This window comes from Callorhinus ursinus, unplaced genomic scaffold (genome assembly GCF_003265705.2).
Source record: "Callorhinus ursinus isolate GAN/ISIS: 27379988/994484 unplaced genomic scaffold, GSC_fseal_2.0 scaffold42, whole genome shotgun sequence".
NCBI classification, from domain to species: domain Eukaryota; kingdom Metazoa; phylum Chordata; class Mammalia; order Carnivora; family Otariidae; genus Callorhinus; species Callorhinus ursinus.
In genome coordinates this window covers 4,317,824-4,345,630 of record NW_027397104.1, presented here as the reverse complement: position 1 = coordinate 4,345,630, position 27,807 = coordinate 4,317,824, and the positions used below count along the sequence as shown (strand labels likewise).

At 39.1% G+C, this 27,807-nt stretch overlaps 1 pseudogene; it reads left to right on the top strand.

The window, feature by feature from the left end:
* The first annotated feature begins 24,407 nt into the window (after positions 1 to 24,407).
* Positions 24,408 to 24,539, top strand: LOC112809670 (U4 spliceosomal RNA; annotated as a pseudogene).
* The last annotated feature ends 3,268 nt before the right edge of the window (positions 24,540 to 27,807 follow it).

Sequence of the window (27,807 nt, the reverse complement as noted above, 5' to 3'; positions counted from 1 at the left end):
CAAAATATACCCTAAATCACTAGTGTATGGCTTTGTTCTAGTCTCCTGCCTGATCACATTCTCTCCCTTTTCTTTTTTTTTTTAAATCTTCTTTCTTTTTTTAAACAACTTCTTATCAATTCCTTTTATAAAATCTTTTATAATTTTCATCTTTACACTCAACTTCCATCCTTTCATTGTATCAGCCCTTATTTTGTACATATATAAGTCTTTCTTCCTTTAAAATTTTAGGAGGCACTTTCTTCTAAAAGACCAAAATACGCACAAAATCTAGTGTGTGGCACTGATCTATGCACTAGCCTGATCATATTTGATCATATTATGGTTTTTTTTTGTTTTGTTCTGTTTTTATTTGTTTTTATCTTTTCCTTTTTCCTTTTTTTTTCTCTTTCTTTTTTCTTTCTTTCCCTTTCTTGTCCCCTGGTTTCAGGTCTTTTCTGATTTGTATAGAGTATATTTGCTGGGGACGTTGTTAACCTGTTAGCATTCTGTTCTCTCATTCATTTATTCTCCTCTGGACAAAATGACAAGATGAAAAAAATCACCTCAGCAAAAAGAACAAGAGGTAGTACCGTCAGCCAGGGACCTACTCAATACGGACATTAGTACAATGTCAGACCTAGAGTTCAGAATCATGACTTTAGAGATACTAGCTGGGCTTGAAAAAAAGCGTGGAAGTTATTAGAGAAACCCTTTCTGGAGGAATAAAAGAACTAAAATCTACCCAAGTCGAAATCAAAAAGGCTATTGATGAGGTGTAATCAAAAATGGGGGCACTAACTGCTAGGATAAAAGAGGCAGAAGAAAGAATCAGCGATCTAGTAGACCAAATGATGGAAAATAAAGAGGCTGAGGAAAAGAGAGATAAACAACTACAGGATCACGAGGGCAGAATTCGAGAGATAGGCGATACGATAAGATGAAACAACATTAGAATAATTGGGATCCCAGAAGAAGAAGAAAGAGAGAGAGGGGCAGAAGGTATACTGGAGCAAATAATAACAGAGAACTTCCCTAATGTGAGGAAGGAAACAGGCATCAAAATCCAGGAGGCACAGAGAACCCCTCTCAAAATCAATAAAAATAGGTCAACACCCGGACATCTAATAGTAAAACTTACGAGTCTCAGAGACAAAGAGAAAATCCTGAAAGCAGCTCGGGAGAAGAGATATGTAACCTACAATGGTAGAAACATTAGATTGGCAACAGACCTATCCACAGAGACCTGGCAGGCCAGAAAGGACTGGCAAGATATCTTCAGAGCACTAAACGAGAAAAATATGCAGCCAAGAATACTATATCCAGCTAGGCTCTAATTGAAAATAGAAGGAGAGATAAAAAGCTTCCAGAACAAACAAAAACTAAAGGAATTTGCAAACACAAAACCAGCCCTCCAAGAAATATTGAAAGGGGTTCTCTAAGCAAAGAGAGAGCCTAAAAGCACCATAGATCAGAAAGGAACACAGACAATATACAGTAACAGTCACCTTACAGGCAATACAATGGCACTAAATGCACACCTTTCAATAGTTACCCTAAATGTAAATGGGCTAAATGTCCCAATCAAAAGACACAGGCTATCAGAATGGATTAAAAAACAAGACCCATCAATATGCTGTCTGCAAGAGACTCATCTTAATACAAAGACACCCCCAGATTGAAAGTGAGGGGGTGGAAAACAATTTACCATGCTAGTGGACACCAAAAGAAAGCTGGGGTGGCAATCCTTATATCAGTCAAATTAGATTTTAATACAAAGACTGCAATAAGAGATGAAGAAGGACACTATATCCTACTTAAAGGGTCTATCCAACAAGAAGATCTCACAATTGTAAATATCTATGCCCCTAACATGGGAGCAGCCAATTATATAAGGAAATCAATAACAAAAGCAAAGAAACATATTGACAACAATACAATAATAGTGGGGGACTTTAACACCCCCCTGACTGAAATGGACAGATCATCTAAGCAAAAGATCAACAAGGAAACAAAGACTTTAAATGACACACTGGACCAAATGGACTTCACAGACATATTCAGAACAATCCATCCCAAAGCAACGAATACACATTCTTCTCTAGTGCCCATGGAACATTCTCCAGAATTGATCACATCCCAGGTCACCAAATCAGGTCTCAACCAGTACCAAAAGATTGGGATTATTCCCTGCATATTTTCAGGACCACAATGCTTTGAAACTAGAACTCAATCACAAGAGGAAAGTCGGAAAGAACTCAAATCCATGGATGCTGAAGAGCATCCCACTAAGGAATGAATGGGTCAACGAGGAAATTAAAGAAGAATTAAAAAATTCATGGAAACCAATGAAAATGAAAACACAACTGTTCAAAATCTGTGGGATACAGCAAAAGCAGTCCTGAGAGGAAAGTATATACCAATACAAGCCTTTCTCAAGAGACAAGAAAGGTCTCAAATACACAACCTAACCCTCCACTTAAAGGAGCTGGAGAAAGAACAGCAAATAAAGCCTAAACCCAGCAGGAGAAGAGAAATAATAAAGATCAGAGCAGAAATCAATGAACTAGAATCCAAAAGAACAGTAGAACAGATCAACGAAACTAGGAGCTGGTGCTTTGAAGAATTAACAAGATGGATAAAACCCTGGCCAGACTTATCAAAAAGAAAAGAGAAATGACCCACATCAACAAAATCATGAATGAAAGAGAGATCACAACCAACACCAAAGAAATACAAACAATTATAAGAACATATTATGAGCAACTATATGCCAGCAAATTAGATAACCTGGAAGAAATGGGGGCACTCCTAGAGATGTATCATCTACCAAAATTGAACCAGAAGAAATAGAAAACCTGAACAGACCTATAACCACTAAGGAAATTGAAGCAGTCATCAAAAATCTCCCAAGAAACAAAAGCCCAGGGCCAGATGGCTTCCCAGAGGAATTCTACCAAACATTTAAAGAAGAATTAATACCTATTCTCCTGGAACTGTTCCAAAAAATAGAAATGGAAGGAAAACCTCCAAACTCATTTCATGAGGCCACCATTACCTTGATCCCAAAACCAGACAAAGACGCCATCAAAAGGGGGAATTACAGGCCAAGATCCTTGATGAACATGGATGCAAAAATTCTCACCAAAATCCTAGCCAATAGGATCCAACAGTATATTAAAAGGATTATTCACCACGACCAAGTGGGATTTATCCCGGGGCTGCAAGTTTGGTTCAACATCTGCAGATCAATCAACGTGATACAATACATTAACAAAAGAAAGAACAAGAATCATATGATCCTCTCAATAGATGCAGAAAAAGCATTTGACAAAGTACAGCATCCTTTCTTGATCTAAACTCTTCAGAGTATAGGGATAGAGGGTACATACCTCAATATCATAAAAGCCATCTATGAGAAACCTACAGCGAATATCATTCTCAATGGGGAAAAGCTGAGAGCTTTTCCCCTAAGGTCAGGAACGCGGGAGGGATATCCACTCTCACCACTGCTATTCAACATAGTATTAGAAGTCCTAGCCACAGCAATCAGACAACAAAAAGAAATCAAAGGCATCCAAATCGGCAAAGAGGAAATAAAACTCTCACTCTTTGCAGATGATATGATACTGTATGTGGAAAACCCAAAAGACTCCACTGCAAAACTGCTAGAACTCATACAGGAATTCAGTAAAGTGGCAGGATATAAAATCAATGCACAGAAATCAGTGGCATTCCTATACACCAACAACAAGACAGAAGAGAGACAAATCAAGGAGTCGATCCCATTTACAATCGCACCCAAAACCATAAGATACCTAGGAATAAATTTAACCAAAGAGGCAAAGGATCTGTACTCAGAAAACTATAAAATACTCAGGAAAGAAATTGAAGAAGACACAAAGAAATGGAAAAACGTTCCATGCTCATGGATTGGGAGAACCAACATTGTGAAGATGTCAATGCCTCCTAGAGCAATCTACACATTCAATGCAATCCCCATCAAAATATCATCCACTTTTTTCAAAGAAATGGAACAAATAATCCTAAAATTTGTATGGAACCAGAAGAGATCCCGAATAGCCAGAGGAATGTTGAAACAGAAAAGCAAAGCTGGCGGCATCACAATTCCGGACTTCCAGCTCTATTACAAAGCTGTCATCATCAAGACAGTATGGTACTGGTACAAAAACAGACACATAGATCAGTGGAACAGAATCGAGAGACCAGAAATGGACCCTCAACTCTATGGTCAACTCATCTTTGACAAAGCAGGAAAGAATGTCCAATGGAAAAAAGACAGTCTCTTCAACAAATGGTGTTGGGAAAATTGGACAGCCACATGCAGAAGAATGAAATTGGACCATTTCCTTACACCACACACAAAAATAGACTCCAAATGGTTGAAAGACCTAAACGTGAGACAGGAGTCCATCAAAACCCTCTAGGAGAACACAGGCAGCAACCTCTTCGACCTCAGCCGCAGCAACTTCTTCCTAGAAACATCGCCAAAGGCAAGGGAAGCAAGGGCAAAAATGAACTCTTGGGATTTCATCAAGATAAAAAGCTTTTGCACAGCAAAAGAAACAGTCCACAAAACCAAAAGACAACCCACAGAATGGAAGAAATATTTGCAAATGACATATCAGATAAAGGGCCAGTATCCAAAATCTATAAAGAACTTATCAAACTCAACACCCAAGGAACAAATAATCCAATCAAGAAATGGGCAGAAGACATGAACAGACATTTTTCCAAAGAAGACATCCAAATGGCCAACAGACCCATGAAAAAGTGCTCAACATTGCTCGGCATCAGGGAAATCCAAATCAAAACCTCAATGTTATACCACCTCACACCAGTCAGAATGGCTAAAATTAACAAGTCAGGAAATGACAGATGTTGGTGGGGATGTGGAGAAAGGGGAACCCTCCTACACTGTTGGTGCGAATGCAAGCTGGTGCAACCACTCTGGAAAACAGTATGGAGGGTCCTCAAACAGTTGAAAATAGAGCTACCATATGATCCAGCCATTGCACTACTGGTTATTGACCACAAAGATACAAATGTAGGGATCCGAAGGGGTACGTGCACCCCAAAGTTTATAGCAGCAATGTCCACAATAGCCAAACTGTGGAAAGAGCCGAGATGCCCTTCGACAGATGAATGGATAAAGAAGAGGTGGTATATATACACAATGGAATATTATGCAGCCATCAAAGGAATGAGATCCTGCCATTTGCAACGACGTGGATGGAACTGGAGGGTGTTATGCTGAGTGAAATAAGTCAATCAGAGAAAGACATGTATCATATGACCTCACTGATATAAGGAATTCTGAATCTCAGGAAACAAACTGAGTGTTGCTGGAGTGGTGGGGGGTGGGAGGGATGGGGTGGCTGGGTGATAGACATTGGGTAGGGTATGTGCTATGGTGAGCACTGTGAATTGTGCAAGACTGTTGAATCACAGATCTGTACTCCTGAAACAAATAATGCATTATATGTTAAGGTAAAAAAAAGAAGAAGAAGATAGCAGGAGGGGAAGAATGAAGGGGAGTAAGTCGGAGGGGGAGACGAACCATTAGAGATGATGGACTCTTAAAAACAAACTGAGGGTTCTAGAGGGGAGGGGTGTGGGCGGATGGGTTAGCCTGGTGATGGGGATTAAGGAGGGCACATTCTGCGTGGAGCACCGGGTGTTATGCACAAACAATGAATCATGGAACACTACATCAAAAACTAATGATGTAATGTATGGTGATTAACATAATAAAAAATAAATAAATAAATAAAAATAAAAAAATAGATGTACAAACTACTAGGGAGAGAAATCATATTACTTGTAAATAAAATATAGAATTAAATGAGAAACTCTGGAAGAGAAGGGCATACTTCAAGAATTGCCCATTCAGGGGCATCTGGGTGGCTCAGTTGTTAAGCGTCTGCCTTCTTTTTTTTTTTTTTTTTTTTTTAAGCGTCTGCCTTCTGCTCAGGTCATGATCCCAGGGTCCTGGGATCCAGCCCTGCACAGGGCTCCTTGCTCAGCGGGAAGCCTGCTTCTCCCTCTTCCACTCCCCCTGCTTGTGTTCCCTCTTTCGCTGTGTCTCCCTCTGTCAAATAAATAAAATCTTAAAAAAAAAAAAAAATTGTGCATGCAGTCATACTGATTCTACATATGAAAGCAAAAGAAAGAATTACCTGATGTCTTTGGATAATTATGAAATACGCCCTTTCACCAAGTTTTTTTTTTTTTTTTGGGAAATACCTCCAGCTACTGAAGGCTGAATTTCAGAAAGAATTTTTGAACAGGATGTTGATAAAAATGAGTACTGACAGATCCATTTATCAAAGAGATGGGTGAATAAGATTACAGAAAGCAATAACCGCAGCTGGTTAGAATTATCTAAGCATTGAAACATATACATTAACAACATACACACAGTATAAAACAAACCCACAACCGTATTTCCAGAGCTCCAATTACATTACCAGGTTGGCGGAAGACTGAAAAGATAAAAACCACAAAATACAGCACTTCTCTTTCCCATATAATTGAATCCACAGATATTGTGAACTATTCAAATTATGTGAAGAAATGATAATAGCTAGAAAAGTTTTATGATAATAACATACACACACACAGCATTAATGATTTAGGTCCTAAATTGACTTAGTTTCTAAATTTTTAAAATCATGCTTAATTCAGCAAAAGGTAAGGAGCTAAGTAAAACCTGGTGCCCACACCTTTTATACAATATTGCTTCGTACAATTCTTGGTAACACTGGGAATTTAAAATCCATCTTATTTGTTTAGGTAAAAGGTGAGTTACAGAGTTGAAAGGCAGGACGCAGATCAAATGTTAGAATTTTCAAAAATAAATATATTTCTATTTTTCTATCTACAACAGACATGCATATAATTTAAAGGTTAGAATTCATCAGGGGACAAAACTGTCTGATATATGGCCAGCATTGTTCTTCTCCTTCTCCTATTTAAATCAGTAAAATGTATGGGAAATATTGTCAAGTGAAACAAGAAAGCCGACTTAAATGATGATGAAAGGCACAGGCAGACATGACAACCCTCAATCTATTTACATCCAACAAACAGCAAGGCATACCGGTACATAAAGCAAAAAATGTTACAAATACTAGGAATAAAAGAGAAACATAATTGCAGTGACATTTTAATTCATTGTTACTGTTATAGGACCATTAAAAATAGATAAAAGCAAAGACAGGAAATCAGAAATATATAAATTATGGGATTTGATTCCATTTGCATGTTTTCTATTATTTTTCTTTGCTTCAATTAGCGAGCTTAAGTTCATTGCGTGTTTTGTGCTGGAGCTGAACTTTCTCATGCACCATAGCTTAAGACTTAGCTACTGATGGTATCAGCACCCTTTTCATGTAAGGCAGAAAGCTCTGAGGCCAAAAATCTTTTAAAAATTATCTCAAAGAGGCGACTGGGTGGCTTAGTCAGTTAAGCATCCTGCTCTTCTTGATTTCCGCTCAGGTCATATCTCATGGGTCTTAAGATAAAGAGCCCCATATCTGTCTCCTTGCTCAGCCGGGAGTCTGCTCAAGATTCTCTCCCTTTGCCCCTCCCCCTACTAGGCACACTCTTCCTCTCTGTCTAACTAAATCTTTTAAAAAATAATAAAAATAAAAATAATCTCAAAATCCAAATGTATGTTCTTCGATATGCCTACTGAAATGATTTCAACATTGTTTATTCAACATTCTACTCCTCTCCCTATTCATGCGTTAACCAAGATCTCCTATTCGTTATTCTTTCTGATTTTTACAACTTGTTTACTACACTATTTGGTTATGATGCTGGACTGAACTGATTTCTTAGAAAAGATCTAAAAGCATGAAGATGTAGCATTCTCTACTTCCAAGAAGATTACAAGTTCATTTTCAGGGTAACTAGTTAGAGAGCCAAAGGTCATTAAAGCACTGATGCCCTATTGTCTTAAATAGCATTGTCGTTGTGTGATCTAAAAGCCAAAGACTGTGTTTTATCTCAGTAAATTTGCTCTAGTCTAAGTCTGTTAGATTCAAACTCCTCATGTGTGGGGAAAAAAGGCAATTAATGTACTGTATATGAATGAATATAAACTAAGTTGTTGGAATTTATAATGAGAGATGAAATTAAGGACTTATTCTGCCTCTTAGCAGTGAAATGAGTTCTAGTCAATTGGATTATTTTTCAGTAAAAGTTTTACGAAAGTACACAAATGAAACCAAATCAGAAATCATGCGCAAAATATAAATGCAAATTTACTTTGAGAAAGTAAACTAATGTTGAATTGATTGGGAACATGAGCATAGATTGTGACTTTTAATCCCTTAAGTGTCATAAATTGAATGGTAATATATGTTCTTATTTCAGTAAAAATCTGTGTCTATGATGACTAGAAATTTTAGGGTACAACCATATCTTAATAATCATAAGGTCTAATTCCTCATTTTCCACATGGATAATAGCAGCCTGGAGAAGTGACCTCCTCGGAGGGACTGGAACCTGGGTGTTAGCATGTGTATTTCTTTCTTCTGTATCTCTCCTCCTGACACTGTTAATTCAGAAATTAACAATCATTTCAATTAATCAATTCATTTCAATGTTCTTTCCAGAGATCTACAGATCATTGTCGTCCCTTATTATGTGGCTCATTAATCATATTCTGGGCTAATATATTTAAAAATTATCTTGGAAATGTTGGAACTGTATTTTATCAGAAAATGCTATGGGGACCATTCATAAAGAAATGGAGACAGGGCGTCAGTGTTGGAAAAAAAAAAAAAAAAACAACAGTGGTACGGGAGTCCTAAAGTTCTGATCTGGAAAAGCAGAAGATAATTAAGGAAACACCAAGCTGAGAGCATCCCGTGAGAAAATGAGGAGGAAGAACTACATGGCATCCCAGATCAGGACATAACAGGTTTAAAAGTCAGGAATTCATGAAAGAAAAGGCACACAGCATCTTCAGAAGCAAGGGCGAAATAGGGCAGAAGAGAGTGGCGCTTGCCAAAGCGCAGCATCTCACACAAGAGGGCTTTGCAGTCGAAGGAAGCTGCAGGTGTCCCCTGATGGACGTGTGGTGTGCGGTGGTTGCGCCTGACGGCCAGGCCCTAGAAAGTTGTGTGATGACGAGAGTCATTAAGGAGTTAGAAGTAACAGGATTATGTAATGATATTTACATGCAAGCAGGATTATTTTATGATTAGGATCATCCAAATGAATAACAAATGTGCTCTTGGTGTTGGGAGTTTTCTGCCCTGCACGGTGGGAGTTTGAGACCAGGGCCGAGCAGGTGTGTGTGTGTGTGATACTGCAAGATTACCACCAAGCACTCCAAGACCCAGGTTCTCCCGATGTCTAGTGATTTTATTGCTTTTGAAGCCCGGCGGAGGTGGTGGGAGGAGAGCCAGGATTTCTACTGGCTGACCAAGCTTCCTTACGGAATATCAGTCACTTCAAGTTCCTGGAATTTGGATGTGGCTTTTACACGTTCTTGTTTGTTTCTACATACGGACTCAGTTGGTTTCTGCTCTCAATTAACAGTGTCAGGAGGAGAGATACAAAAAAAAGAAATACACATCAAACAGGATTCACACACACACGCAAACAAAGCAGAACCTCTACAGAGATGTAGAGACCCAAAGAATGAACACATACAGAGATAGAGACAGGCAGAAAGAGAGATATACACGCACAGGCATAACCATAAGACACAGAAATATAGATATACTACACATAGAGAGAAACATGGAAGAGATACACAGAGTTTCAGAGACAAACACAGGCATGCAGGCAGAGTAACGTGCAGACAGATATGCAGAGAGATCCAGGCAGCAGATAATGGAGAGATGAGTGGAAAGACACATCAGGAGGAGATACGTGCAGGGGGAGTCCCGCCGAAATCCAAACTTGTGTTCTTCTCAACAGTCCCTAAAACTGTGCTTGCCAGGGCCTCAATCACACCAGTCTTACCAGAACTGCCAGGGCTAACACCAGGAATAAGCTTTTGTAAAAAAAAAAAAAAAAAAAAACACAATACAAAACCCCACAGATATTTCTATTATGTACCTTTGGCGAGAAACATCTCATATTAAATTTTCATCAATCGTAAAGTAATGTATATTACTAGATTTGATGCATATCATTCCTTTTTTTTTTTAACTGAAAGAGCCTTACCAGTACACTAAAGTCTAGTGTGTCACTTGTCCCCAATTTTAGCAACTTTCTTGCCAAATTGATTTGTAATTTTTAATTATTCTCTATTTTAGCTTTCTAGTATTTTGGGTTCTCTGGTTTCACCCTTGTCCACTTTTATTCTTTTTATTTATATGATTTTAAAATATTGTATTTTATTCATCTTAATTCTTGGGCTAGCTCTATTTTCAGCTGTTAGTTATTAAATTAATTGGAAATTTTAAAAAATCTTTCAACAATAGATGGAAAACAAATAAACTGGAATGCCTTTGATAGCAAACAATGGAAAAGACAAGTCAAACTGGCTTAAACAATAAGAACACTTATAGACTCTCGTACCTGGAAGGCCATAGGTCATGTAGGTTGTAGGCTTTACTTAATTCAGCGGCTTTGATTCCATTCCCCTGTGATTCTTGGAGAGGCAGGAGGAAGTAGGAAACCTCTCTGCGTTCCAGCTTCATCTTCAGGCTGGTAATCAGATGGCTACAGTGTTCCTAATATACCTACCGATGGCCAGCAGGACAGAAATATCTTAAAGTTTTCCCTTAAGAGTAACGAAAAGTTTCCCAGAATCCCCTTTTCAAAATTCCCCTTACATTTCATTGGCCCAGATTTAGTCTTGTGCCCTTTCCTGAGCCTATCTCTGGCCAAGGAATGAATGCCCTACACTTTTTATCACACGTTTGGGTTCTTAAACCAATCACCGGCTGGGGAAGGGGATTTTGTTAATTGACACAGACTAATTAGTGCTTCCAGCTGAGTTGGGGCCAACCTCTAAAACCTCACCATTTCTACAAGTCAGAAAAGGAGTAGATACCAGAAGGAAAATTAAGGCGTTAGCTTGGAAAGGGCATAGGTAACCAGCCAGCTCCTGGATGGGCAACCGATTATAGCCCTTAACATAATCACCTTTATTTCTTGACGGGTCTTAACACAAATAAACATGACAGGTGTAAAATGCCTTACATTTGTGACAGTTCTACTGGCCATCCTCTGTTTTGTTTTGTCATTTTTTTAACTAGCAAATTGAGAGATTTGGTAAACTGTTAACCTTCTCTGTGAAATCTGCCCTGATTTTTAACCCCCAGAATTAATGACACTCTTTTATGATATTTCATTTATATTTTTGTCAGAGTGTTTATTGATTTATATTTATGCTAGACCATGACCCCAGGAGATGGGATGAGGCATTCATTCTCAAAGCTTCATGATCTTTTATAGTCCTGGAATATATTAAGTGCACAATTAATGTTTACTGAGTTGATTTAAATATCAAGCAGTGGGAATGTTTATAGAGCATATTCACTGACATAAAAGAGACTGTGAGGGATGATTCCAGATGATGACAATTTTGAAAAACTCCATGAGGCCTACATCACTCTGCTTTAAACTACTTTGGGGAAATTGTCCATATTTTAACAACTTATAATAAAAGCCTACAAAAACTCCTAGAGTATGAAAAGTGTGGCATAGGGAATACAGTCAATAATATTGTAATAACATTGTACAGTGACAAATGGTAACTATACTTACCATGGTGAGCGTTGTATAATGTATAGAACTGTCCAATCACTATGTTGTACAACTAAATTTAATGTCATATTGTATGTCAACTGTATACTTCAGTAACAAAATCTTTTTAAAATTTCTAAAATTAAGAAATAGCATTGAGATATAAGAATGATATGCTGATGAAAGAATATGTTGTTATAATGCATTACACATCCTTAAGTCGATTTTCAATACTCAACGGAATGTCCCAGATACATTTCTTTAAAACTTTTCATTGAAACACCTAGGGAAAAAATTCAAAATATCAGTGTGTTCTGGCAATAGGCCATTAACTTATAAGCAAAGGTCAAAAAATTATTTTTAAAATATTTATAATTCTATATACTTTGTATATGTAATATTACATTGTTTCCTATATATGTACAAAATATAAAGGGTAGGTTCGAAAACAGCTGATGTATAAACAAAACCTGAGTATTACTACTTGCCTCTCACGATTATCAGAGTATAAAACTGATTTTGTAAAACAGAAATTTTAAAGAATTCAGAGAAGTTTCAAACAATTCAAAGAGGATTAAAAATCAAACATAACCATCTTAGGATGGAGACTGTGGGTTGGCCAGCTCCATTTCTGTCCCACCATCTTCTTGCGGGACCTTCCTATACAGAGTCTTTTTTTTTTTTTTAAGATTTTATTTATTTTTTTGACAGAGAGAGACACAGTGAGAGAGGGAACACAAGCAGGGGGAGTGGGAGAGGGAGAAGCAGGCTTCCCGCCGAGCAGGGAGCCCGATGTGGGATCATGTCCCGAGCCAAAGGCAGACGCTTAACGACTGAGCCACCCAGGCGCCCCCCTATACAGAGTCTTGAGAGCAAAGCCATGCATTTCCCAGACTCCTTCACAGTTAGGGTTTGGAGCAAAAATTAGTTCTCACCAACCAAGTGAAAGCACAGAACTTTTGGAAAATGGAAGTGAAACCGAGGTTATCTCTGGCTTCTTTTTCTATTATTTTTTTTCTATTATCTAGTATTATTATTACTGCTATTAGCAAACAGGGTTGTGGAGACATTAGGCTTTCCTGCCTCAGCCTTCCCGCCTGGTCTCGGGCTCCTCAGGCAATGGAGTGATGGCAGCAGCTGGGGCAGAGGCAGAGGTAGAGTCCGGATTCCAGCCTCCTACACTTTGGATATCAGTTTATGCACTATATTCTTAAACTCAGTATTTCTAAGCTGATTTCAAAGACAGCATTTCATTTAATAGGTCAGTTCTTCAGAGTTCAGAAAATCATTCCTGGCATCCCAGGCTAGAGTTTGCTCCTCTAGAAATTCTATAAATTTTATAACAAATGTCGACTTCCTTTCTACCTGGAACATTGACAAGATGTAACAACCAGAAACAAAAGTTCAAAGCAAAGAAAATGTGAAAAACATGATAAAACAAGAATACATGGAATCAGAAAATATTATATGAAATAACAGAAATAAGATGAAATATACGAGTGATGGTCATAGATGAAATAGCTAAGTTGTTTCCTCCTTTTTAAATGAAATGCACTCCTATGCATCAAAATAACTTATAAACATTGACGAATATAAGAAATCTATTGCTGGGGTGCCTGGCTGGCTCAGATGGTTAAGCGTCTCCCTTCGGCTCAGGTCATGATCCCAGGGTCCTGGGATCGAGCCCCACATCGGGCTCCTGGCTCAGCTGGGAGCCTGCTTCTCCCTCTCCCTCTGCCTCCCCCCTGCTCATGTTCGCTCTCTCTCTCTGTGTCTGTCTCAAATGAATAAATAAAATATTTAAAAAAAAAACCTATTGCTGTGACCCAAGTGTCAAATGGAGAATGATAAGCAAAAATACACTCAATAAAGAAGAGAAAAAAAGAGAAACTTCTTTGCTTTCTTTCTTGCAATGATTGCTGTGTTGATATCAGAGAAAACGGAATTTGATTTTAAAAGCATTAAACAGAAAAATAATATTATATACTCAATAAATACACAAGTCATGAACATTTATGTCCACACAACACTGATTTTTTTTTCATGTTTTGTGAAAATTCAATTCCTTAAAACTCTGCAATACCATTGTCAAATAATTCAAAAGTTGTCATAAGATGAAGATTTTTGATGTACAAAAGTCAGGCTAATCTCTTTACACTTTTCCCTCATTTGCACAAGCATCCCTAATTACTGACTCAACTTTGTTAATTTGAATGTTATTCAAAAAGAATGCAAAATGAAATTTCTAAACCTTGAAAAAATGGAGCATTTTAGGAAGTGGATGAATCTAACGATGATATTTAGACTGTATTATGTTTTGACACCTTACAAATGCTCTATATGAGCTATTCTCATTGCTTTTAGAATTAGTCAATAGTTAAAAAGAAAAATATTGGGAAATAATTTTCTGAATTCTAGCTCTTATTGTGGTCTTTACGTTTTTATATCTTTCCCGAAGTTTACGTAGTATTTTTATTACTTTTATATCAGAGAATTTATGTTTTAAAGATACATAGGTTTCACATTTCACACATTATCATTGCGCATCAATGGCATTAGCAACAAATTTTTTAACATTCTTTGAATAATTTAAATAATGCAGATTATATTTTTCGGTTTATTCTTATTATCTTCAATGCTTAATTTAATTCCAACTGATCTCAGATGCCTTTAGGGCATTATTTCTATGTTGTTGTTTTTTTCCCTCAGAGAAAGAAGGAGTCAATGGTCTTTATAAATATAATTTCAATCACATAATTCTGCACCTCCATTTCTTCTCCACCCTTTTAGTTACCATTGTGTCAGGCTGAAAAGATGAAAAAATACATTTTATAAAATTAGATTCCCCATTGACTGTCCAAACAACTCAGATGGAATGTTTAGCATCTATCCCCTCTCCACATCCTAACCAATCATTTTTTGTAACATGGAGTTTATATTCTCTCAACAAGACAAGATCCCTGCTCCTAACCCCAGTGTCCTGGGAGTCATTAAAACCTCTTGAAAAATTCAAGACTCTCCTTCTGGCATTTTGTAATTATCATACAAGGCAAGAATGCTCAGTTTCCCCTCTGTCAAGAACTGCTAGAGAACCACCAGGGTAAGAGAACAAAGAGCACAATGTAACAATTATTTAGATTCAAGTTTGTCTCACACTGTCTTGGCATTGAAAATTTTTCGCTAATAATAGTAGTAAATGGGCTGTATTTAAGAGTTAGTTAATATTTATGTGTGGAATGGGGACAACAGAAAATAGGCTAATCCCCGGAGGACTTTCAGAAGTAAAGAATGTTGCCTGTTTTAAGGCTGCAAATGTGTTGAGCCAAAAAGTCCCCAGGTGTTTGTCTTCCATCTGTTTTTTTAAAAAGCTTTTTTTAAACAACCCAGACCTGTGTTAAGATGCCTTTTATTTATTTATTTTTTTAAGATTTTATTTATTTGAGAAAGACAGACACAGCGAGAGAGGGAACACCAGCGGGGGAGTGGGAGAGGGAGAAGCAGGCTTCCCGCGGAGCAGGGAGCCCGATGCGGGGCTCGATCCCAGGACCCTGGGATCATGACCTGAGCCGAAGGCAGACGCTTAACGCCTGAGCCACCCAGGTGCCCCAAGATGCCTTTTAAATCAAAGCAAGAATTATCAGGTAAAATGTTTCAAGGAGCCTCTTTATTTCCTTAATTTCGTGTTAGAAATCTGGTAGCTAAATAGGATTTAACTAATCTCCAAATCAAAATACTTGGGTGTTGTTCAACCCACCATCAGAATTCACATGGATTTAATCAAATGTGGTAACCGTAGAAGTTATCATACGGGCAGATCTAACCTTCTGCCCCAGTTAGGAAGGGTCTGCGATTAGGAGGGGTTCTAATCCGATTCGGTGCTGATCAGCTTCATTGTCCTCACAGGGATCAGAGAAAAGAGAGGGGCACAGAGTGCCTCTACCTGAGTGGGGTGGAGATTCATATCAAAGAATCCCAGGAATTTTAGGGATCGAGAAGAAAATACGTTATACTGGAAAACCTGAGCAAAGAACACTGTACATATGGAGAGATACAAATGGTGTCTAAACATGAAAAAAATAGCATCTTCAACAAGTGAAGAAATGAATACAGAAACAATATTATTTGTCTATTGAACTGGAAATAATTTAAAATTATAGAATAATATAAAATTATTTGTGGCAGTAAAATGGACAGATTCCAACTTTGCTACCAGGAGTGTAAGTTGGGAAAATAGTTCATCTTCCTTGTGGCATATATCTCCTCAATAATTTTGTTTCTACCCTTTCCTTTCTACCCCCTTTGCCAGAGTTCTAATTCAGTCATGACTTCTCTGGTGAATGGCTACCATTGCCTCTTCTCTACTCTCCCTCTTCCAGCCCTCCCTCCCTCAAGTCTGTCCTGTACCTTACCCCAGAGTACTCTTTCTAAAACCCAAATCTGATCAGGTAGATCCCCTGCAGAAACCAGTTCAGAGGCCCCCCCACTGTCTCCAAGCAAAAGCCAGTTTCCTTAGCATGACCTTCAAGGCCTTTCTGATCTGGCCACTGTCTGACCTTTCCCACCTTCTCCCACCAGACCACCTGGCTTCACCTCGACGAGGCTCCTGTCCCTACCAGCCACGTGGTCTTCGGCAAGTTGTGTAGAGTCTCCCTGTGCTTCAGCATCCTCCCCTGTAACACAGGAACCATAATAGAACCAATCCACAGACTTGTGAATGTTGCATGTGTTGATATATCCAAACTGCTCATAGTGGTGCCTTGCACATCACTGGCCCTATAGTGATATTTACTGTTATTATTTGCCTTTATCATTATTTTATGATCACCTTCCACAGGATTCTGTGAGTCAAACTTCTTGAGATGGTCTTCTGTCAGCCCTGCCTTTGCCATGCTCTTCCCCTTGACAAACTGGTACACAACACTCATTCTTCCTACTTTTTCCTGTAAATGTCTGGGAAGGCCTGAATTCATTTTTTTCCCTGCTCTCACAGGACTTATATTCAAGTGAGGAAAGATAAAAAAACAAGAGGTAAATATATACTTTATGTGTGGGGAGAGTAAGTACAATGGAGAAAAATCAGGTCTTCTTAGAAGAATCACAACTCTGTTAAGGGCTTCTGTGCTCCAATAACGCTATGTTCATTGGATTTTTTGACTGATTATTTTGTCCTATTATTAGACTATGAGTTCCCATGTTTACTTAATTCCCCATCCCAGGGCATGTCATTTTGCTGAACACATGAAAGGTATGGGGGGTACTTCATAAAGACTTGGAAAATGTGTAGATGAATGCATGCATAAAACAAGTATCTGAGTGAATATGTGTAATCCTTATCTCTTTGTCATTTATATTTCAGAATATAAAACCTTGTAATTACATTATCATTGCACAGACAGTAGAAATTTAAAATCACCTATTTGATGTATACGCCTCCCTCTGAAAAATGCCTGACTTGCAAATATCCGGTACAGAACTGTAACTGGGAACTTGACTGCATATCAAGGCTGAGAGATCCCCCTTTCTCACCATAATTGCAATACCCAGGAAGCTCTCTGCCAGCACTACGATGCCCTTGACCTTCCTTCCTCACACATGAAGAATTTTTTAAATCCCATTCCACACCCTATATTTCACAGTCATTTCGAGAGGTGGGAACAAGGACTTCATCCAACCCAGGAGAATCCACCCAAATCCGATCCATACCTGGTCCTGAGATGCTACCCAGGATGAGCTTTTTCGAAAAACATGCTACACGTGGTCACACTATTGTTTATTTATGTCTAATTTTGTTGCATTTAATATGGAATGGGCTTTCCCAAGCTCTCCTAGGTACATCACCACCATTCACAATGAGCTCTCTGTGGAATAATCTCTTCCAACTGTCAGCCAATTTACAAAGGAGTATTTGGAATTCTGCCCATTCATAAATTGGGGTTTGTCTTCTTTACTACAAGACGAGACTTACTTCAAAACCTTCCTGCTACATTCAGGCCTCTCTGCTATTCAATATTCAATTTATCTTCAGAGACCCTCACGATGCCCAGAACAGAGCAGACACTTAGTAAATGTTCAACGAATGAGACAATAAATCCTACAGCACATTTAAAATTGAAATGAAATATCTCAAGACTAGGTCTGACTTTTTCATATTGTGAGTAGTCGGGATTCCTTTGGGTACAAATTCCAGTGATTCTCTTCAAACTAGTTTAGGCAAAGGGATAAATTTATTTTAAGGCTCAAGTAACCGTGGAAAGGAACGCAGTCATTTCTTAGGGATTCAAGGGCCACCAAGACTCTCGAGCCTCTCTCATCCTCATTTCTCCCTCTCTGTTGGCTTCATCTCTCAGACTAACTTGCTTCACATTCCAGAGCACCTGCCTGTCAGCAAAGCAGGCTTGCCATCCTCCCCTTTCTTTTGTCCCTAAGAAAGGAATCTGTTTCACCCATCTTGGAGCATGTGCTTACCTCAAGATGAATCATGCTAATTGGCCCTAAATATTTCTAATTGTTTTTTCTTTCCTAATTCCCAAACCTTCATTTTCAATTGCCTACTTAGCAAGTAAATGAATAAAAACGAATAGATTAAAAGAATTATGTTCAAATTCAAACTCATTTCTCTTCCTACATTGCCCCCTTCTGTATTCATTATCTATCAATAACACCATAACTTTAATAGTCTCCTGGGCACCTGGACTTGAAATCTGTCCCCTTGTCTCAAATTTAATTAGGTGCTAAGTCATTAGTTTTTGTTTCTACCAGGGCTTTCTGTATCTCCTTCCTCATTTTTCTTCTCATTCCTGCCTCCCTAATTCAAGTGTACTTTACCTTCTTCCTGGACTAATGGAATAATGGCCTTTTAATTGAACATCATACCCCCATTCTTTATTCTAATCTAGACTTCACACTGCTGTCACAACCCCACTTCTCAATAAAACTCAATACCCAATCTTTTCTGTGTTCAGTCTCTCAGTGGATCCCAGTGGCTACTGAAGGTAAAACAATCTTGTCATCGTGACATTTAACATCCACAATTTGAAGCTGAACCTGCCAGTCTTGGAGAAGCTGCTCTCCTCCATAGAGAACCCTTGCCCATGTGCAATTTCTTCAATTTGAAATGCTGCCTCCTCCCCGCAAATCAAACCTTCATTCCACTTCTGAAAATCTTGTCTTTTTACGTTGGTAGCAAATGCCACATTGTTTGTGAAACTTTGCCCATTTCCATCGGATTATGAATTTTTCTTCCTGATGGTTCTTGTATTTTCATTCACGCTCTTCATTTGTACCTAACCTAATGGCATTGGTTTATAGTCCTGTGTATGCTTTAGTCACTTTAACATCTGTCTTACCTCTTTCCTTGGTTGAATGGGCTCCTTGAAAGCAGAGTATGGGCCTTTATCTTTGTAAATCCTTCTGCAAGAAGATGGCATCTTTCCTAAAAATATTTGTGTTGGTGGTATTTCTGAAGTAAATTGAAGGACTTTAAGAATTCTTTCCAGGGCGCCTGGGTGGCTCAGTTGGTTCAGCGACAGCCTTCGGCTCAGGTCATGATCCTGGAGTCCCGGGATCGAGTCCCGCATCGGGCTCCCTGCTCAGCAGGGAGTCTGCTTCTCCCTCTGACCCTCTTCCCTCTCGTGCTCTCTATCTCTCATTCTCTCTCTAATAAATAAATAAAATCTTTAAAAAAAAAAAAAGAATTCTTTCCAGGTTTGCATGAAGGAGACTGGATGTGCTTGGTATGCCTAGTCCCAGCTTTTATGAAGCTGTATAAAATCACTAATAATGACAGTAGCCCTGTGCACTAAATGTAGGGAAGACCTGCAGAATTTCTACCCACTGCAGTATTAGTGAGGACATAATGAATAACACCTTCCTAAACCCTCTCAGGACTGTAGTATGTGAGACGCCACTACAGAAGGTGGGGGACACACTGGCTTTCCCACTGTCTGCACCTAATTTCAGGATTCATAGGTCTATATGGATCATAAAAGGGGCTGGTAGGCCCCAGCAGCATAACACTGTCTTGCGAACTAAACCAAATCGGCTAATTGTCTTTTTTTGGCCCCCTGACTTCTTGGTCCCCTGACACTTTCTCTCTCCTCACATTCACTCAGACATACCCCACATAAAAAGGGCCGAGAGCACGTAGCATTTTAAGATGTTTAACTACATTTTAAAAAAGCACTGTATTATTAATTTATATATAAATTAAGAAATATGTAAGAAATGAGCATAAACTTTTAAGCTAGCATTCTACAGGATGTGGGTACAGCAAGGTAGGCATTCTAGTGGACTGCCAAGTGGGAATGTAAACTTGTTATAACCTTGCTAGAAAGCAATTTGCAACATGGATCAAGAGATTGTAAAATGGCACCCTTTTGGGCCCAGTAACTTGCCTTCTATGAATCATTCCTAAGAAACAGTCAGATATATGGGTGAAGACTTAAGGCCCCTCTCTCTGAGAGAGTACAAGGAGAAGATAAAGGAGAGAAGTTTGTAAAATGTACAGCTCCACAATGCACAAGAGGGAAGAGAAACCAGGGAGAGGGTAGGACAGAGGAGCTCAGATAATGCAATGCTTTGGAAGTCAGTGGAGGAGAAAGTTTTAAGAAATCATGGTGGTCAGATGTCAAACCCTGCAATGGGGCAAAAAAGATGAAGACTCAATTCAGACCATTAAATTTAGTTATTAAATAAAATAGTAACTAATAAATTTCGTTGTCAAGAGATTGTCAGTTTTCAGGACTGTTTCACTGAGTGCAAGTTCACAAGGGCTTTGGTGTAAGTTAGTGAGTGGTCAAGAGTAAGGGATATCTGATTGAAACTACACTCCTAAGTACCCGACAGTAAAGAATGTGACCAACAGACATTTAGGGGGAACCTACTCTGGGTGGGGAGAGGGTAGTGAATAACAAAGGTAAATGAAGTCCAACTCTGGTCCCCAAGGAGTTTACAGTCTGCTAAATTTCTTAGAAACTGGCCTCAGTAGGCACTGTTCATTAATCAGTGACCTCCTCGGTGTCAGATTTTCAGGTCCTCCATTTTCCCCTCCATATGGAATACACTTATGAAACCCTCTTCAAGATTTTCTAGTGGTCTTCTAACTCATCGCTGTCGTGCTTGCAGAATTTCTATCCCGGCTCTTTTACTAATCGCTGTGGTTTGGGCCAAGCAAAAGGAAAAGTCCAGTGTTTTGGACATCCTGGGTTGCTATGACACCTTAAATTAACAAGCAAAGACTAGAAATCTATGGTTTCTTTCTTTAAGAAATCAGCCAATTAATCTCTCTGGTCTGAATTATTTACACTATGGTGAAAGTGAATTTAATGGACCTGCCAATTCATGTGAGGTGATGTGACAGAGTCTGACATGAGGCTTATTTGCTTTTCTGAGAGGCAGCAGTGAGTACACAGGAGGCCAATCCAACTCTCCCCCCAGGACTCCTACAATCAATGATTTGCGTTTAAGAGATGATAGGATGATCTCTAAACTTGGGTCAATAAATCAAAGGGACGCCACTGGCCTATTGGACATCCACACTCGGGGAGATACTCATTCAGGAGACCCCGTGGATGGTCAAGGTGTTAAACCCAAAATACTGTTGCAACTCACACATAAGAGAAATGGGAGCAGACATTATAGCTCCTCTGATGAAAGCAGCTATTGTTGAAAAAAAATGTGGAGAGCATTTAACTGGGGGAAGGAAAAGACATGCAAGGTTAAAACCAAGCTTCCTGGCTTCTTGGGGTTTGCGTCCTAAGGAAGAGAGGCCGGTGAGGCTAATCCTGATCAGCCGACAGCGACTGTGGGAAAGAATAATTCAGTGTGAATCATGATGTCTCTGCTTCACTCCTCCTTTTCAGTGTTTTCAGGAGTGATTTCTTTGGCTCTCTGAGCCATCTGTCTGCTATGTCTTTGAGACCGGCCCTTGCACTCATTCTCGTCCTTCTATACTTGTTTTATTGTGAGAGAATAGTGGTAGGTTTTATATAAAAGCTGATGGATTTCCTTAATTGCTAATTTTTTTTTTTTTAATCTGCAGAGGCTGGAAAGCAGACAGGCATTGTTATCAGTTATTCCTTTGCCATTCGAGATCTATTGTTACCATCACTAAAAAACACTTTCAAAGCAGAGTCCCGAATAAATAAGAGAACAAACTGGTGGTTGCCAGAGGGGAGTGGTGGAGGGATGGGTGAAATAAGTGATGGGGATTAAGAAGTACACACTTCCAGGGGCACCTGAATGGCTCAGCTGGTTGAGTGTTGGACTCTTGATTTCAGCTCAGGTCATGATCTCTGGGTCCTGAGATGGAGCCCTTGATGGGCTCCATGCTCACGATGGTGTCTGCTTGAGATTCTCTCTCTCCCCATCCCTCTGCCCCCTCCCCACTCTTGCTCACTCGCTCTCTCTAAGTAAATAAGTAAATAAAAAAGTCTTAAAAAAAAAGGAGGTACAAAATAAGTTATAAAATAAGAAGTCAGGAGGATGGAAAGTACAGCAGAGGGAATATAGCCAATGGTATTGTAATAACTGTGCGGTGACAGATGGTGACTACACTTACCATAATGACTGTTCCATAATGTATATAAATGTTAAATCATTATGTTGTACACCTGAAACTAATATAATATTGTATGTCAATTATACTTCAATTAAAGATAAGAAAATGAAAAATAAAAGCAGGGTCCTCGTTGTTTCTGGTTGCTGTAGTCCTCACAGGTCTCAGGAAATATCTTTTGGACCCATTTTTCCCCATACTTCCTTTTGTTCATTCCACCCTTCTTTTTTTCCTTCCCCCTTTCCTTCCTCTCTTTCTTCCATAAAGGTTTATCGAGCATTATGTGTTTAGGGTGCTAAATGCTGGTGATACAGGGATATCGAGAAAACTTTGTTACGTAGACTTAGGGGAGTCAAAGTCAGCTGGGGAAGAAGCCATTACACTTGTGATTCCCTGTTCAAAGTTGAGTGTCTCAAAAGGATGAGTAGATTAGGGTGTGAAATAGAGGTTGCTAATCAGGTCTGTGGATAAAGGAAAGCCTTTCTTAAAGAAATGACATTTACACTGAGGCCTGAAAGATAAATGTGTCATATTTATACGTGATTTGAGTCAGGGCTAACACTTATACCATATTACTTTATTAAGTCTCTTGGCACCTCCATTTCTGCCTTTTAGGGGAAAAAAAAAGCCTATACACTTTATCATCTTATGTGCTTGTTAGAATACTTAAAGACTAATGGGGAGGGGGGGATTCGAGGATTTGGGAAGGATGCCACTAACAATGTTGTGTTGGTTTTTTTCTTAAGCAAGTATATATTTAGTTTAAACTGAGTATCCAGAAGTTGCTGATAAGGAGATTTCATTGGTTCATGAACTCTGAGGAATCCCTGTGAGAATAATATCAGAAAACTCACAATGGACCTGAATACAGAAATAACTGACCAGCAAGAGAATAAATTCAGGTAAACATAAGTTAACTTACCTTTTGGGGAAAAAAATAATAATGTCAAATACTATACTGTACAAATTCCTTATAGAAATAAATGGACTCCGAATTTTTAGGGAACCAATTTCAGAAAATCATTGGTGGCACATGGATTTGAGGCCTTTGTTCAACTAGGATCTCTGTGGGAAAAGGGTGGAGAACAAGCTCCAGGAGACTGACGGTACTCTACTGGGAAGCCCCAGAGGGTGATGGGGGTTGGGCTCATCAGCACAAAATGATGGATTAAGATTCATAGCATTCTCTAAGGAAGCAATTCCTTGTCTGTTTCCAAATTATGGCTCTGAACACCCAATTCCCTTTTTCATAATTAATTTTCCTACAAAAGTGGCATTTTAATAAAGGTTTGAAAAATTTAAAAGCTCTGTAAGACTAGAAATAGCAATTGGAAGATGCATCATTTTATTAACAAGAAAACCCTGCCTGTGTTTCTCTGTATCTCTTTGCTTCTAGGAAAATTTTAAAGCAAAACACAGGGCACATACGTATAATGAGAAGTGAGATGTGCTTTGAGGAAAGGAGAAAAACCTAAAATTTAGAGCAACTGATTAAGTTTTAAGACCACATCAGTAAATTTATAGTTGAAATTTATCTCAATTCTATTGTCTGGCCCAGAGGTTCCCAAACTTTCTCAGTTCATGGCATCCTTTGTATCAAGTCATTTTTTTTCATAGCATCCCTAGGGTGAACAATTCTATTTATTAAATAGTTTCAAACTTCTTAATAGATTTGCATGTCGTGGCGAATTTATAGCTTTTTTTAAAAAACTAATACATGTAGATTCAAAGAAAAATATTTTTATTTCATTCTCAAATAACCATAACAACTTATTGATAGGATGTGAGTACCTGTTATTCACCACAAATTTTTCCTCAAACTAGACTCCATCACTCACCTCCTCATTTCTTGTTGCACATTGATTTTTGGATGTTACCTGTTTTTTTTTTTCTTCTCATGCACCTAAAAGAGTTCCTGGCATAAAGCAAGTGCTTTAAAAATATTTATTAAATGAATCCAGAACCACTGGGTTTGGAGAGACCTGAATTTCCATCTGGCTTTACTCTAAACCAACTCTATGACCTTGGACTTAACCTCTGTGTCAGTTTTTGTTCTTCTAAAACATGGATAATAAAAATGAATGACTACCTGGACTCTTCTAATGATTAAATGAGCACTTAAAAATCTCAGCACAGCTTTGCGCAGTGACAGTATTGTGGCCAATGAGGTTTATCCAAGGCGCGATTTTTGCTAATTAAAAAATCTCAGCACAGTGTCTGACATTTGTAACTGCTTAATGAGTGATACTTTTTAATATTACTACTACTACCATTCCAGGTTTTTTTTTTCCTTTCATAATTAGCAAGTCTTCTAGAAGGCATATTTTAAAATCTGACCACAATAAATAACTACAGTCAAAATACCAAAGGTAAACAGAGGATTAGAATGAAATTGAAGGAATTCCTAGAAGGTCTATTCTAAATGAAAATTCAGAGGTGGAGTGGAAATAGCATCAAAAACCTAGTTTAAATCAGACTTCTGCCTCTCAACAGCGTTTCTGCCACTGAAACTCTCTGACCCTCATTTTCTTTTCTGTTGAATGAGAGAGAAATAATACTTCTCAGAGGGATGCCCTTAGGAAAAGCAGAAAAAATAGTTTGCTTCATCTCCATGTAGAGAAGAAGCTGAGCATGCTTGCCTGGTGGAATTCTGAGTCCCAAGGCTCGAGATTGAGAGGAGGTCTCTTATCAGCATCCACGATAGCATATTCCCTATTTAATCTTGACGTAGGCTCTCTAACACTTGGCCACTTTTTCAATCAGAGTTTGGTTTAGAAAACAGAAGCCACTGTAAGTCTTTTATGCAGAAAATAATGTAATGCCACGTATCAGAGACTTACACAACTGGAGAGGCTGATGGAATCAGGAGACAAAATGTCATGATAGCTTCTGCTAGCTTTCACCCAGATGAGTGTATAAGAGTTGCAACAAACCACCATTGCTGAATCACAGGTGGACACCCCGAAACTATTGTCAAAACCGCACAGCTGCTGTCTGCTAAAGCCCATGTGCCTTCTCACCACTGCTGAAGAAGTGATGGCTTTTCTTCTTCCATCGTCCATGTGAGACCTTCTCATGGATTAGAACGTAAACCAAAGCCCTCCTGGCAAGGAAGTATAAGAAAAGTAGTTTCCAGGCTTCTAGGCTTTGCAATACTAGAGAGACCGTAGAAGAAAGCAGGAATGCTAACAAGAAGCCAGTATCAAAGACTAAGGCGAGGAAGGAAGGAAGGATATACTTAGGTATGAAGACCCGAGTGTCCAATACAGGGACTTGAAGGCAGAGCAGTGGTGAAGGACAGGGCTAAGACTAAGCCTCCAGGAATATAGGGGCTGATCAGCAGCTCCACCTTTTCTTTAGGACGAAATCAGGGAATAGCCAGAGTGGTATCATGGGTACACAGTGCAGTTAGGTGACGGACTTCCCAGGTGATAGGTACCATCGTGTCATCTTCCTTGGTCAGCCTTTCCAGGATCCCACACCTCCGAGGCAGCCCCTAGGTTAACCTGGCTCTCACTGAGACCCTCATTCTGAGGTCAGAACATGCTGGTGGAGGGTACCTGGGGCTGATGCTAAAATGTATTCCTCTTTGGCCATTTATCAAATGGGGTCCCTTTCGCTGATCCCTGGTGTATCAATATTATCAGAAAGGAGAAGGAAAAAAAACAACTTGAAATTGTTTCCATCTCATGGATATCCACAGACATTCTGGATGGCAAAGCTTCACTAAAATCGTAGATAAATTCCATTTTATAGGCTTCAACATCCTCTTAACTCTCACCATAAACTTAAAGTTATTTTTCCCTTTTTAAGGAAACAACCAATTGTGACAGTTCTTTTTCTCAAGAAAATCACACCAACATTTGTAGATACCTGTTCTCAGAAAGATAAATTTGCCATTGTTGTAGCATATGGAATATATGTTTGCTAAGTTCCTCTGAGAATCTTAGCTCAAAAATCCTGCCAGCTTATTTCTTAATGTCAGTCTCGAAAACTGGAGCTGCTTATTGAACTCAACTTATTTCCATCCTCGGGGATAATAAAAGGAGCCAGAGAGCAGTGTACTTAGAATTATCCTTAAAATAGACAAGTTCGTCTGTGGGTATACCCCCGCAAATATGCAGAGAAAAACCTGCTAGCACTTTTGGAAGAATTCGCTTCACATGCAGTAGGTTAAAACCCATGTGATGATATCTGAGCATCGGGTAATTCTGTTTTGAATAGAGAATGAAAAGGCAGCAGAATAATTCTTTGAATGGCTCCTAGACCTCTTGGTGTCTTAAAATTTCTGTCCCATTTGGATCTCAAAAGAACAAACATTAAGCCTAGTCAAGACAAGGAATTTACCCATGACTTCAGCAGACTCCTAATGAGTCTACTAGGGGTATGTGGCCCCTCTCCCCAGTTCCCAGCCGGGAACAGGTGCCTTACAAAACCTCCGGTAATAGGGCAGAAAAGAGGTTAAGATAAGTTGTACCAGGAGATGGTAAAAACACAAATATTCAAAGATGACAGTTGTCTGTTCCAGCTCTTCTCCTTGTAATGATCCGAGGGTTTCAGTACCATGGGGATCATTTATCAGTGACCGCTAACACCCACTGCCAGGCACTGTTATAAATCTAAAATCTTTTTTTTTAAAGATTTTATTAGAGAGAGAGAATGAGAGAGAGAGAGAGCATGAGAGCGGGGAAGGTCAGAGGAAGAAGAAGACTCCCCGCCGAGCAGGAAGCCCGATGTGGGACTCGATCCCAGGACTCCAGGATCATGACCTGAGCCGAAGGCAGTCACTTAACCAACTGGGCCACCCAGGTGCCCCTAAATCTAAAATCTTTTAACCAATCTTTTAACTTTTTTAAATCTTTTTTTTTTTAAGATTTTGTTTATTTGACACAGAGACACAGTGAGAGAGGGAACACAAGCAGAGGGAGTGGGAGAGGGAGAAGCAGGCTCCCCACTGAGCCAGGAGCCCAATGTGGGGCTCAATCCCAGGACCCTGAGATCATGACCTGAGCGGAAGGCAGACGCTTAACGACTGAGCCACCCAGGCGCCCTCTAACTTGTTTAAATCTTTTAAACAAGGCTATGCTATTATTATAGTCATCTCACAGTTGAGAAAACTGAGGCATTGGGCAATTTAGTGCCTTGCCCTCACAGACAACAAGGGATCGAGCTGGGATTAAGAGCCGGGTGGTCTGACTCCAAAGGCCATGCTTGGAACTCTTGGGACACTTGTCCCAAATCATTAAGGCAGGATGTCCCCACCTACATGCTGTATAAATTGCTTGCCAATATCAAATTACCCAACTGCTATCCTAGGTACTTGGTAGGAGCTGGTGGGAGGCTACAAAAAGATGAGTTGCTTCCCCAGATGAATTTTAGAAGACCTCTGAGAAAATCCATGAATTCAGAAAGACCCAAGGCCGGGCTCCACATCTACTCATTACTCAGAGCACTCCTCCCTTTGGATGCACTCACAAATCATTCCAGCCTATTTCATCGCCAAGTAGGATCAGAACATATGATAGCAGACGAGT